Source organism: Lutra lutra, chromosome 3 (genome assembly GCF_902655055.1).
Source record: "Lutra lutra chromosome 3, mLutLut1.2, whole genome shotgun sequence".
NCBI classification, from domain to species: Eukaryota; Metazoa; Chordata; class Mammalia; order Carnivora; family Mustelidae; genus Lutra; species Lutra lutra.
This window is the reverse complement of record NC_062280.1, coordinates 2,385,803-2,398,011: the sequence shown is the minus strand read 5'-3', so window position 1 is coordinate 2,398,011 and position 12,209 is coordinate 2,385,803.

The following is a 12,209-nucleotide window of genomic DNA, read 5'->3' as shown; positions in this document are numbered from 1 at the left end:
GTGTGTGGAAGGGAGGGATTTGGATACTAACATGAGAGACATTTAGGGTGAGGTGACCTCATGACCTCATGAGAATAGGCCATCAGGCCAGGGTACTGGATGGAGGCTGCAGGGTAAACCAGGAGTTTGAAGCCAGTAAGAATTGAGAAAAAGCTGAGTTGGCAGAAGGAAGAAGGCAGTTTCTTTTGGGAACAAAGTCCAAACCAAAGGAATGGATCATAAATTTGCTGGCCGTACATGACATCAACAGAGGCCAATGAGGCGAACTGTAACCAGGAGAACAGGGGACATCAATTCAGAGACCAGCAGATGCCAGTCCAAGGACTGGCAGGAGGCTGAGAGCCCCTTTACTCTAATACCAGGAGAATATAACACCCCATATGGTTGCAAATTTACTGGAGGTTGGGCAGGAAGGGGCTCCTGGGAGGCTGAGGATTTTTATTCAAATGAGAGAGCGTTACTTGAGCATTACTTGAAGGGCCTGATAGATCATCAGAGTGTACTGGAGATCTCTCTATTCGTGTGTCCAATATGTCTGTATCTAAGCCTGCTAGGGATTAGGTGGAAACACAGAAAACAGATTGTTTTTTGACAAAATAAAGAACTTAAGTTTTGCGGCACATCTGAGATTTCATGTCAGTTGCATTTTCTGAGCCTGTTTTGCTTGACCGGCTGCAAGAAGAGAATGTGGGCCTAGAAGCTCTCCAAGGTCCCCTAGTTTTCAGTGTTGGGGTTTCAGTACATTTCCATCATTTGTCAGACTTCCGCAGCTGCCTCCGTAGAGGTCTCCCTACTTCCTGATGATCGTTCCTGAGATTTCGGTCTCTTGTAGAAGAGCGAGAACTTTCTCAAACACTTCTTCATTCATGGCGTTTCCCTGCTCAGAAGCACATTGTCTTTGAAACTCCTTTCAGGGATCTTAACATTGTCCACTTCCGGTTCTGTTTGAGGACCTTTGGGGGATCAGATGTATTTACCATGTGTTGATTCTCCTGGTCTTGGTCTTTGTGGAAAACCAAAAGGCATCTCTGGTCTCCTTTACACTTTTAAGCTTTAAACTGTGCTCAAAGCTTTTCTTTTCCACATTAACATGAACTGGCTTTTGATTGGCACTTCATTATTGTTTTCATCTTCTGGAAACAATACCTTTGTGATGTTAGACACACATTTTTATTTGCTGCAAATAAACTATAACGGGCAATGTGTATGGTTCTTTGTTCTGGAACTTTTCTGTAAGTCCCTTCATGCAACAAGGGACTTCATTTTTGTAACTCATTCTCTTCTTAAGTATATTCTATGCAGTTCTTCCCTTGTAAGAGAATTCAGACATATTCCATAACATTTCTGGAAACTGTTCTGTCCTAGCATCAGCAGTGCACAGGTAGGAAGTTGGGGACAAAATGGGGGTTTGCTTTTTCCTTTTTCTACTCCTTCCTATTTCACCAACCACATTTTCTGATCCCTCCAGCACCAACCCCACTCCTGGCCCCAAGAAACAGCTGTTCCACTTTCTTCCACTATACATTAGTTTAATCTGCTCCAAACTTTCACACAAATGGGATCATGTAATTTGTACTCTCTTGCAATGGCTCCTTTTTCTCAGCCTCATGTTTTCAAATTTCATATGCTGCTTGATTAATATTTTTATTTCTAAGTTATGTTATATTTTCTGAATATATTAGTTTGTTTACCTGTTCTCTCATTCATTATTTTTCTCTGTGTATTCTTTTGGAAGTTGTATAGATTTTGCTTTTATGTGTAGGACTATGTGCATTTTAACTTATTTTTTGTGTACTCTTATGCAAGGAATGGGGTTCATTTTTTCCCATATACATATTCAGTTATTCCAGCACTGTTTGTACAAAAGCCTTTCTTCTCTTTCTTGAGTTACGTTGACACCTTTGTCAAAAACCCATTAACGAATAAATAAATAAATAAATAAAAATCCATTAACCACATGTGTGGCTCTATTTAAGGACTCTGTATTCTGTTCCACTGACCATAAATTTATCCTTCAACCAACACTACACTGTTTTTTTTTTTTTATATTTATTTGACAGAGAGATCACAAGTAGGCAGAGAGGCAGGCAGAGAGAGAGAGGGGGAAGCAGGCTTCTTGCTGAGCAGAGAGCCCGATGTGGGGCTCGATCCCAGGACCCTGAGATCATAACCCTGGCCGAAGGCAGAGGCTTAACCTGCTGAGCCACCCAGGCGCCCCAACACTACACTGTTTTGATTGTTGTGAGTCTTGAAATCTGATTAGACCTCCAAACTTTGTTGTTTAAAAAAATTTTTTTAATATACTGTGTCATTTATTTTTCATGTGAATTTTAGAATCAGCTTATCAGGTTCTACAAAAATATTGAGATTTTAATTGTAAACATTAAAAAAAACCCCAACAAACCTGTCCCTTATACCCCCCTTCTCTCTGCATCAGTTACAATCCAATCTTTCTATAAAATTACCAGTGTTCCAATATGTTGAGAAGACCATCTGTGTAGTCACTAGATGAAATTTAAAAAATAAACTTCCTTATAGGATAACTTTTTAAAACCTTTTTTTTCTACTTTAAACTGCGCTACTTAACATTTGCTAAGTAACATCTTTAGGTATAAACATCTTAACCTGCTGGGGATTGTCTTTCTGTGGGCTAGAGTCTCCAAAGTGGGATTGTTGAATCAAAGCTTATGTAAATTTTAAATTTTATTGAACGAAAAATTTTAAATAGCATATTGGCAAACAGAATACGATTAATATGTCATGACTAAGTAGAACGCATCCCAGGAATGCAAAGTTATCTCAATATCAGAAACCTATGAGTTTAATTCTTTACACTTTCCAATTAAAGAAGCCATATAATTATATCAATAGACACTGAAAAGCTTTGAATAAAAGAGCAGTTGTTCATAAAAAGTCTAAGTACAAGGATAGCAGAATATGCTTAAATAAGACAGACTGTCAGAAATAAATAGCAAACATGGTTCTAAGTGATGAAACATTAGACATTTCTGTTACACTTAGAAGAAGGACAGAGATGACCAGCACTTTATTATTATTCAACATTATTTTAGAAGTTGTCTAAAATGCAGTAGGAAGAAAATGAGATAACACCTAAGATAATGGAAAAGAAAATGATTTTTCTTTTTCTTGTCTATTATATATCTACATATCCTTAGAAATTGTTATGGACTGAACTTTGACCCCTCTCCCCTTCCCCCACTCCCAAATTCATATGTTGAAATCTTAACCACCAATGTGATCAATCATATTTGGGAAAAGAACCTTTAAAGAGGTAACTAAGGTTAAAGTAAGCTCAAAAGAGTGGAACTATAATTCAGTATGACTGGTGGCCTTATAGGAAGAGGAGATTAAGACACACACAATACAGAGGACCACGTGAGGGGGTTGCAGGGTTGCAGGGTTCTTGTCTCACAGGGTCCAGACCCATGGACGCCAAAGGGTGGAATGAAGTGAAAGTTTGTTAAGTGGAAGTGAGAGCAGAAAGGAAAGAAAAAACTCTCTAGAGTGAGGGGGTCCCCTGTGGGTTGCCACGGAGGCTTTTGGTGGCGGTCTTTCATTGAGAACTGACTGGGAAGCTCGGGGCCTGGAGATTCTTGTGTGGTCTTGAGTTCTTCCCTTATTTCTTGTTCAGCTCTGTCTCACTGTCTCAGCATCTCTATCTCCCAAGAATAGTTTTGGACCTTAATCAGGGGAGTCAGGGGCCCCCTATCTCTCTGTCCTATACCTTAACCCTTTCCCTGCTCACAGGATGGGACCTGTGGGCAGACAGAGCTATACTGGGGTTGTGAGGAGTGACTAATTGTATGCTTTCTAACTAGTGGGGGTTAAGGGGAGCACCCGTCTCCAAGGAGTCTGGAGGCCTGCAGGACCTTGAAGGGCCAGCTGCGACCAGGGTGAAGTTACTTTCATGTATTAAAGGCACTAAGGCAGCCAAGAGTTCCTCGAGGAATGTCACACTCTGCATGTTTCAGGTTTCTATCTGTGGGCTGTGAGCTATAAGAAGATTTAATTTAAGCTACATTTCTTTTGCCTTTGTTTCCTGTATCAAGTGCACAGTGAGAAAGCTTGGTTTCCTCCTGCAAGCCTCAGGAGAAACCGACCTTGTCGACACCTTGATCTTGGACTTCCCATCTTCCAAACTGTGAAAAAATAGATTTCTGCAGTTTAAGTCACCTGGTCTGTGACATTTTGTGAAGGTAGCCCTAGAAAACGAATGCAGAAACCCATGATAAGCTCATCTTAGTAAGAATGTGCAAGTTCTATTAAGAGAATTTGGTTAGATGGCTGGCTGGATAGAAGATAATTTTATATAAGCCAAGGTGTTTCTGTATTATCTGTGACCACCTGTACATGGAAATCAGAAAAAAAAAATTGTAAGTAGAATTACCCTTATGGCTAAAACGGAATTTTGATGTCTTGTTCTTTAGCTGCTTCTGTCAACACTGGCTATTATGGTGTTTATTTATGACTATCTTAAAGGCAAATTCTTTGGCTTCAAAACAAAAACATTCATCTTTATGCCCCCTTCAATTTACTGCTGCTTTGACAAAAATTAGACATGTAGGTAATTGTTTCTCTTCACAAAAGGAAAGGTTTGTATTTTCTATTTTATTTTATTTTTTTCATAGATGTCTCATGCTTTATTCTTACCCTGCGGTGATTAAGGCCAAGCCGCACAGGCCATTGGCACCGTCTCTGCCACGAGGGAAGAGCGGCCTCCTCCGAACGCCCGGACAGGGCCAGCTTTCCCGCCGCGGGGGCTGGGCACGGCCTTGCCCTTTCTCCAGACCCATCTGCCTCAGACTCTTGCTGGGAAGCCTGTTTTTGTGCCCTAAAGCTGCACACTTCCGATTAGGTGGTTCTGTGTGTCTTCAGGGACACCCCACAAGGGAGGTTCTGAGATGTCGAGCAGACCCGCACGCTCCCTCAGCTGCTGGACAGTATTGATCTTTTTTTTTTTTTTTTTAAATTTCACGTTTTTATTTAAATTTAAGTTAACAATATGGTAAAATTCATCATTTATGTGCAACACCCAGCACTCATCACAAGTGCCTACCCATCACCTGTTAGCGCGTCCCCCACCACCTCCCTCCAGCAACCCTCTGCTCTCTCTAGTTAAGAGTCTCTAATGGTTTGCTTCTCTCTCTCTCTCTTTTTTTTTTTTAGAGGAAAGGTATAATTTATTGGGAACATTTATTGTAAAGTAGTTTATTTAAATTATATGTTTAATAAATGCCTAAAAATATTGACCATCTGCAGGAAATTATTGCATAACACCTTTTTAGTTTCACTACCTTTCAACAAAGCTACTTTCCAAAAAACAATCTGAAGGTAAATAATTTATATTGTAGTGTAGTTATCTAATGATATACACATAGTAAGAACCTATTATTCAAATTTGCTTTACTAAAAATAAAACTCATGGTACTCTTCTATTTTTTTTTAGAAGATTTCATTTACTTATTTGATAGAGAGAGATCACAAGCAGGCAGAGAGGCAGGTAGAGAAAGAGGAGGAAGCAGGCTCCCCGCTGAGCAGAGAGCCCGATTCGGGGCTCGATCCCAGAACCCTGGGATCATGACCTTAGCCAAAGGGAGAGGCTTAACCCACTGAGCCACCCAGGCACCCCGGTACTCTTCTATTTCTAATCTCAATTTTGAAGTCTATTTAAAAACTTTTAGGGAAAGATATATTAGAGATGTCATTTTATAGCTTTATTCAAGTTTTCTCATTCAATCTTCTTTTCTGCAATTAGTCTGCAATCTTTTCCATATATAGAAGGCTGCATAATATACCTCAACTGTTTATCATTTTAAGGTTATGTATTTACTGCTCCATCTTTTTTGATGATACTTCCATGATTTTAAGCAAAATTTTATAGAATTATTTATTTTTCACAGAATTAACAGCCATTTATAAACATTTAAGCCATGCAGAAGTGTACAAGTGAGATAACGAAGTACTTTCATGTACCACCATTTAGAGACAGATATTGATATAATAAATTTTTAGCCATAGAATAGCTTTTTAGCCATTGCTCTACATATACATAAAGATAGAAATATAAGTGTAGATGGCCAGCAACAAAAATTGCATCTACTTATACATGTTATTTTTAATTAAAAGATGAATTAAGTTTTATTTGAATTTAATATAAAAGGAAGCTAATATGAAGCTTACTGGATATTCAACCTTCTGATGTTTCTTCATGAAAGATAATAATTGCTAAAAGAGCCTTTATAGAAGAATGATGAGGAACATTAAGAAATTTTCTTAATGTTCATGTTTTACTTTTATATCATATTGATTGATTACTTCTGTGAAAGATAAGGAAATGAGCACTCATCCTTTCTTCCTTTTCCTTCTGTTTTTTATTTAGTGTATTATAATACTGTCATTTCAAATTTTATAATATTGACATATAACTATAATTATATAGTTATAATTTTCAGAGTTGTTTATTCTTGGCTTCACATTTAAATGGATGGAGTTTTCTCTATCAGTCTTTTTTACCACAGCATCTCCATTCCTCAGTTCCTTGTTTTCATTCATATCTTGGATGACTGCATTTCATGGTCAACAAATTTTGAATAGTGGCACCTAGGATACACAAGAGAGAAAGGATAGTCTCTTCAGTAAATGGTGCTGGGAAAACTGGATGGACACATGCAAAAGAATGAAATTTGGACCCCATTATACTCCACAAACAAAAATCTACTCAAAATGAATTAAAGATTAAAGCGTAGGACCTTGAAAACATAAAACTCTAAGAAGAAAACACAGGGGAAAAGCTCCTCAATGTTGGCCTTGGCAATGATTTTTTTTTAAATCTGATAACAAAATCACAAGCTACAAAAGCAAAATAAAGTAGGGACTACATCAAACTAAAAAGTATTTGTATGGCAAAGGAAACATTAAGCATAAGGAAAAAGCAACCTATGGAATGGGAGAAAATATTAGCAAACCTTATTACCTGATAAGGGATTAATATCTAAAATATATAAGGAACCCTTACAACTTAGTTGCAAAAAATCCCCTCAAATAGCCTAGGTAAATGGGCAAGGTACCTGAGTAAACTTTTTTCCAGAGGAGATATACAAATGGCCAACAGGTTATATAAAAATATGCTCAAAATCACTATCATCAGGAAATGTAAAGCAAAACCACAATGTGATATCATCTCATATCTGTTAGGATACCTATTATAAAAAAGACAAGGGATGACAGATGTTGGCAAGCATGTGGAGAAAAGGGAACCCTTATGCATTGTTGGTGGGAATGGAAAGTGGTATAGCCATTGATTATGGAAAACAGTGTGGAGGTTCCTTAAAAAATTAAAATTGGAACTACCACATAACCTGGCAATCCCACTCCTAGGTATATATTCAATGGAAATTAGATCAGTATCTTGAAGGGATATCTGCACTCCAATGTTGTTGTAGCATTATTCACAGTAGCCAATATATGGAAGCAACCTCAGTGTCCACTGATGGAGGAATGGATGAAGTAAGTGTGGTATATACACACAGTGGAATATTCTGCCAAAAAAAGAGAAGGAAACCCTGCCGTTTGTGACAACATGGATGAACATGGAGGGCATTAGGCTAAATGAGATAAGGCAGAAGAGAATGATAACTGTCATATGATGTCACTTATATGTGGCATCTTAAAAAAAATCAAACTCCTAGAAACAGAGACTGAATGGTGGTTGCGAGAGGCTGGGACTGGGTGAAATGGGAAGCTGTTGGTTGAAGGATACAGCGCAGACTTTCAGTTGTAAGATGAGTAAGTCTGAGACTCTAATGTACAGCGTGGTGGCTTTAGTTAATAACTTTATACTGCATATTTAATGGATTGTTGAGCAACTTGATGGTAATCATTTCACAATATATACATATATCAAATCATCACATTGTACGCTTTAAATATATTACAATTTTATTTGTCATTTATACTCCGTAGAGCTGGGAAGAAAAGAGACTACTCAGAGATATTCTATCTCTGAGTTTTGTGCACATCTTCTACAAATGATAAAATATGATAAAATACTGGGGTCATATTTTTACCCTGAGAACTTTGTAGATGTTGCTCTATTCTCTTCTGGCACTAAAGTTTGTTGGCGAAAGAAATGTCTTGAGGCTAGTTTAATTTCTTTGCCCTTATAGGTGAATCATTTTATTCTCTCCCTGAAAGAGTGGTAGATTCATTTAAAAAAACAGTCCATGTTTAATGTAGAAAAATTATCAGATACCATAAGTTCATGTATAAATTATAACAAGATTTATATTAATTATTTGTGTTTTTATTATTTTAAAAATTCTAGCTTTTAAAATGGACTATATCATTATGCTTTTTCATATAAAAATTAGGGCCAAAATAGGCAAATTTCTCTTATACTTTAATATTAATTTTTTGTAGTGCGTTCAATCATTTATACTGTTATGTTTCAATTCTGATTTTAGCTTTAAACTTTTGTAACTTTATTTTTTATTCAGCTTATTTTTAAAATTTTATTATATAGCTCAAAATAATTTACTATTTTTATTTTTATTTATTTACTATTTCATTTTTTTAGTTAACTTAAAAGTAAGAAAGAGAAAAAGTTTTGTGCAACAATTTTGAACATAACCACAACCCACATTCCAAATAAGGGAGATTAGATGCTCTGTTTCACCCTAGTGGGTTCTGGAGCAGCTCATCTATCTTCTGTAGATAGACCCCCTTATCCCAATTCATTTATCACTGACATTCCTAAAATATTTCACGTGAATGATCTGAGAACTCACAGACCAAATTCCTTGCAATAATGATAATCACTACTTATGTGAATAGCATTTTTAACTGCGGAGACTGTTGATCTCACCATCATTTATCATTCCCTTGAAGAGGAGTTAATATTCTAAAAATCCATAAACTAGTGTATATTGAACAAGTCGGGTTAAATAAATGACTGAGTAACTACTGAAGAAGGGGATGAGCAATTCCAATTAGGGAAGAATCTTAATAATGCCAATAATTTGATTTTACAAGAAACCTTGATCTTTATATTTCTGGGAAGAGTTATGGAAGAGGTCTCTTAAGATATAGGGTTTTCCAACTCCTCTCAGTGTTAGTGCGCAAAGCAAGGAGTAGACGATCAACACGGTGCGCTAGAACATACACAAGCTGCACTGACAAGCCTCAGATTGAAATTTGGTTTTGTCATTTACTAATATGAAAACTTGGGAAAGTTATCTAATATCTCAGAGGTTTGTTTCTATATATTTATAATATGATAATTCCTAATTATAAAAATTAAATGAAGCATAATCTGTAAAGTACCAAGGACATAAAAAGTATTTAGTGTCAGATACCTTTTCTTGAGCTGGAATAAATCCCAAATATCTTTGAAGAAAATGTTGTTTTGCCTTAGGCACCTCTGTACTATGACTCTCTATGACCTTTAATAATGAGATGTCAACTTTATGATCTGACGGTTCAGTTGCCGAGGCTAAGGGTACCCTTTCATCCAGCCATGAAAACAGTACCTGCAGAAAATGGAAGTGACATTGCCTTGGCAGATAAATGTACTGTTAGTATAATTTAAGAAAAGTTATTATCATCACAGGAAGGAATTTTGCCTAAGGGGTTTTCAGTCATTTAGATTAAATATTTTAGGAATCTTAGTGAAACTGCAGCCTTGAATCATTTAGTCCTCATCTTTTATCAAAAATGTTAAGACTGAAATTGATATGTATGAAAAATTATTTAAAAACTATGTAATTCATGTATACACTAGTCCTTGGGAATTATGGATGGATTTCACGAGGTCCGTGAATTCCCTGAACTTGTACACAAAGCTGGAATGAATGTGCGTTTTTGTGCTGAGAGGTCTGTGGTATTCAAGTGTTTCTTAAAAGGGTTCAAGGTCGAATAGAATTAAGAACCACTTTCTTAGATAGTCTGACAAGTGTCTTTGGAGAAATTGGACCATGAGAAGATTATTTTTGGACCATATTAATTTAGCCTGATATATAAGATATAAAATAAATACTAGCCATATAATTTTTCCAGCAAGTACTGTAAACATAATTGTTCAGGGTAAAGTTCACTATTTACTCAGTGTCTCCTCTTTCATACATACAAGTTTCAGTGAGAACTTTCTTTTAGAATTCAGTGCCAGAAAAATTTGCTTCCTCTTATAATCTGCCTTGTTAGCTTTATTTATTTTTTATTACAATTATTTTAAAGATTTAGCTTATTTATTTGACAGAAAGAGAGACAGTGAGAGAGGGAACACAAGCAGGGGGAGTGGGAGAGGGAGAAGTAGACTCCCCGCTGAGCAGGGAGCCGGATGCAGGCCTTGATTCCAGGACCCTAGGATCATGACCTGAACCAAAGGCAGACACCTAACAACTGAGCCACCCAGGATCCTCTGCCTTGTTAGATTTTTCCCTTTTAAATAATGAGAATTAAATTACTCATCTTATATTTTAATTTAATTTAATTTAATTTAATTTCCAGTGTAGTTAACCTACAATGTACAATGTGGTGATTCAGCACTTCCATACATCACCCAGTGCTCATCATGACAAGTTCGCTCCTTAAGCCCCATCATCTGTTTCATCTATCCCCACCACCTCTGGTAACCATCAGTTTGTTCTCTATAATTAGGAGTCTGGTTCTTGGTTGGTTGGTTGTCCCCCCCCCTTTGCTTGTTTTTTAAATTTATTTGTTTCTTAAATTCTACATGAGTGAAATCATATGGTGTTTTTCTTCTTCTGATTAATTTCTCTTAGCATTATACTCTGTAGCCCCATCCATGTCATTGGAAATGGCAAAATTTCATTCCGTTTCATGGCTGATTATTCCATTGTATATATGAACCACTTCTTCTTTACTCATGCATCAGTCAATAGGCACTTGGGCTGCTTCCGTATCTTGGCTATTGTAAATAATGCTGCTATAGGGGTGCCTGGGTGGCTCAGTCAGTTAAGTGTCTGACTCTTGATTCCAGCTCAGGTCATGATCTCAAGGTCCTGGGATTGAGCCCCTCATTGGGCTCCATGTTCAACATGGAGTCTGCTTGTCCCTCTCCCTCTGCTCCTCCCATCACTCATGTTCTATCTCTCTCAAATAAGTAAATAAAATTTCTAAATAATTTTAGAAATAATGCTGCTATAAACATAGAGGTGTATGTATCCCTTTGAATTAGTGTTTTTGTAATTTGGGGGTAAATACTTAGTACTGTGATTCCTGGATAATAGAGAAGTTCTATTTTAAATGTTTTGAGGAACCCCTATACTGTTTTCCACAGTGGCTGTACCAGTTTGCATCCCCATCAACAGTGCAAGAGAGTTCCCTTTTCTCCACATCCTCACCAACATCTGTCTCTTGTGTTGTTAATTTTAGCCATTCTGACAAGTGTGAGGTGGTATCTCATTGTAGTTTTCATTTGCATTTACCTGATGTTGAGCATCTTTTCATGTGTGTGTTGGCCACCTGGATGTCTTCTTTGGAGAAATGTCTGTTCATGTCTTCTGTTCATTTTTTAAAAATTGGATTATTTGTTTTTTTGGTTCTTGAGTTATATTAGTTCTTTATATATTTTAGATTCTAACCCTTTATTAGGTGTGTCATTTGCAAATATCTTCTCCCTAGGCTTCTTTTTAGTTTTATTGATAGTTTCACTGTGCAGAAGCTTTTTGTTTTGATATGGTCCCAATAGTTTATTTTTGCTTTTATTTCGCTTGCCTCAGGAGACATATCTGGAAAAATGTTGCTATGGTGTCAGAGACATTACTGCCTGTGCTCTCTTCCAGGGTTTTTATCATTTCAGGTCTCATATTTAGGCCTTTAATCCATTTTGAGTTTATTACTCATTCTGTCTTTCATTTTTACCTTGTCTTTCAGGCAACTAAAAACCAGGATTTAAACTAAATGACAGCATCTGTTGTTCTTAGAAACTTTATATTTACTTCACCTATAACATGGCAACAGTTTTGTTATTTCTAATTGTATTTTATTATATGTGTTTTTGCTATAAACTATCTCATATCTTTTTTATAAACAGTAGGATATAAATAGATTTGAATTAAAAAAGAGATCACTTTTGGAACTGGCCACATTGGGGTAAAGGACAGTAAGATTTCCCTCACCATAATGATCAGAAAATATATTCTTCAGAGAAGAGAGAGAATCATAAAAAA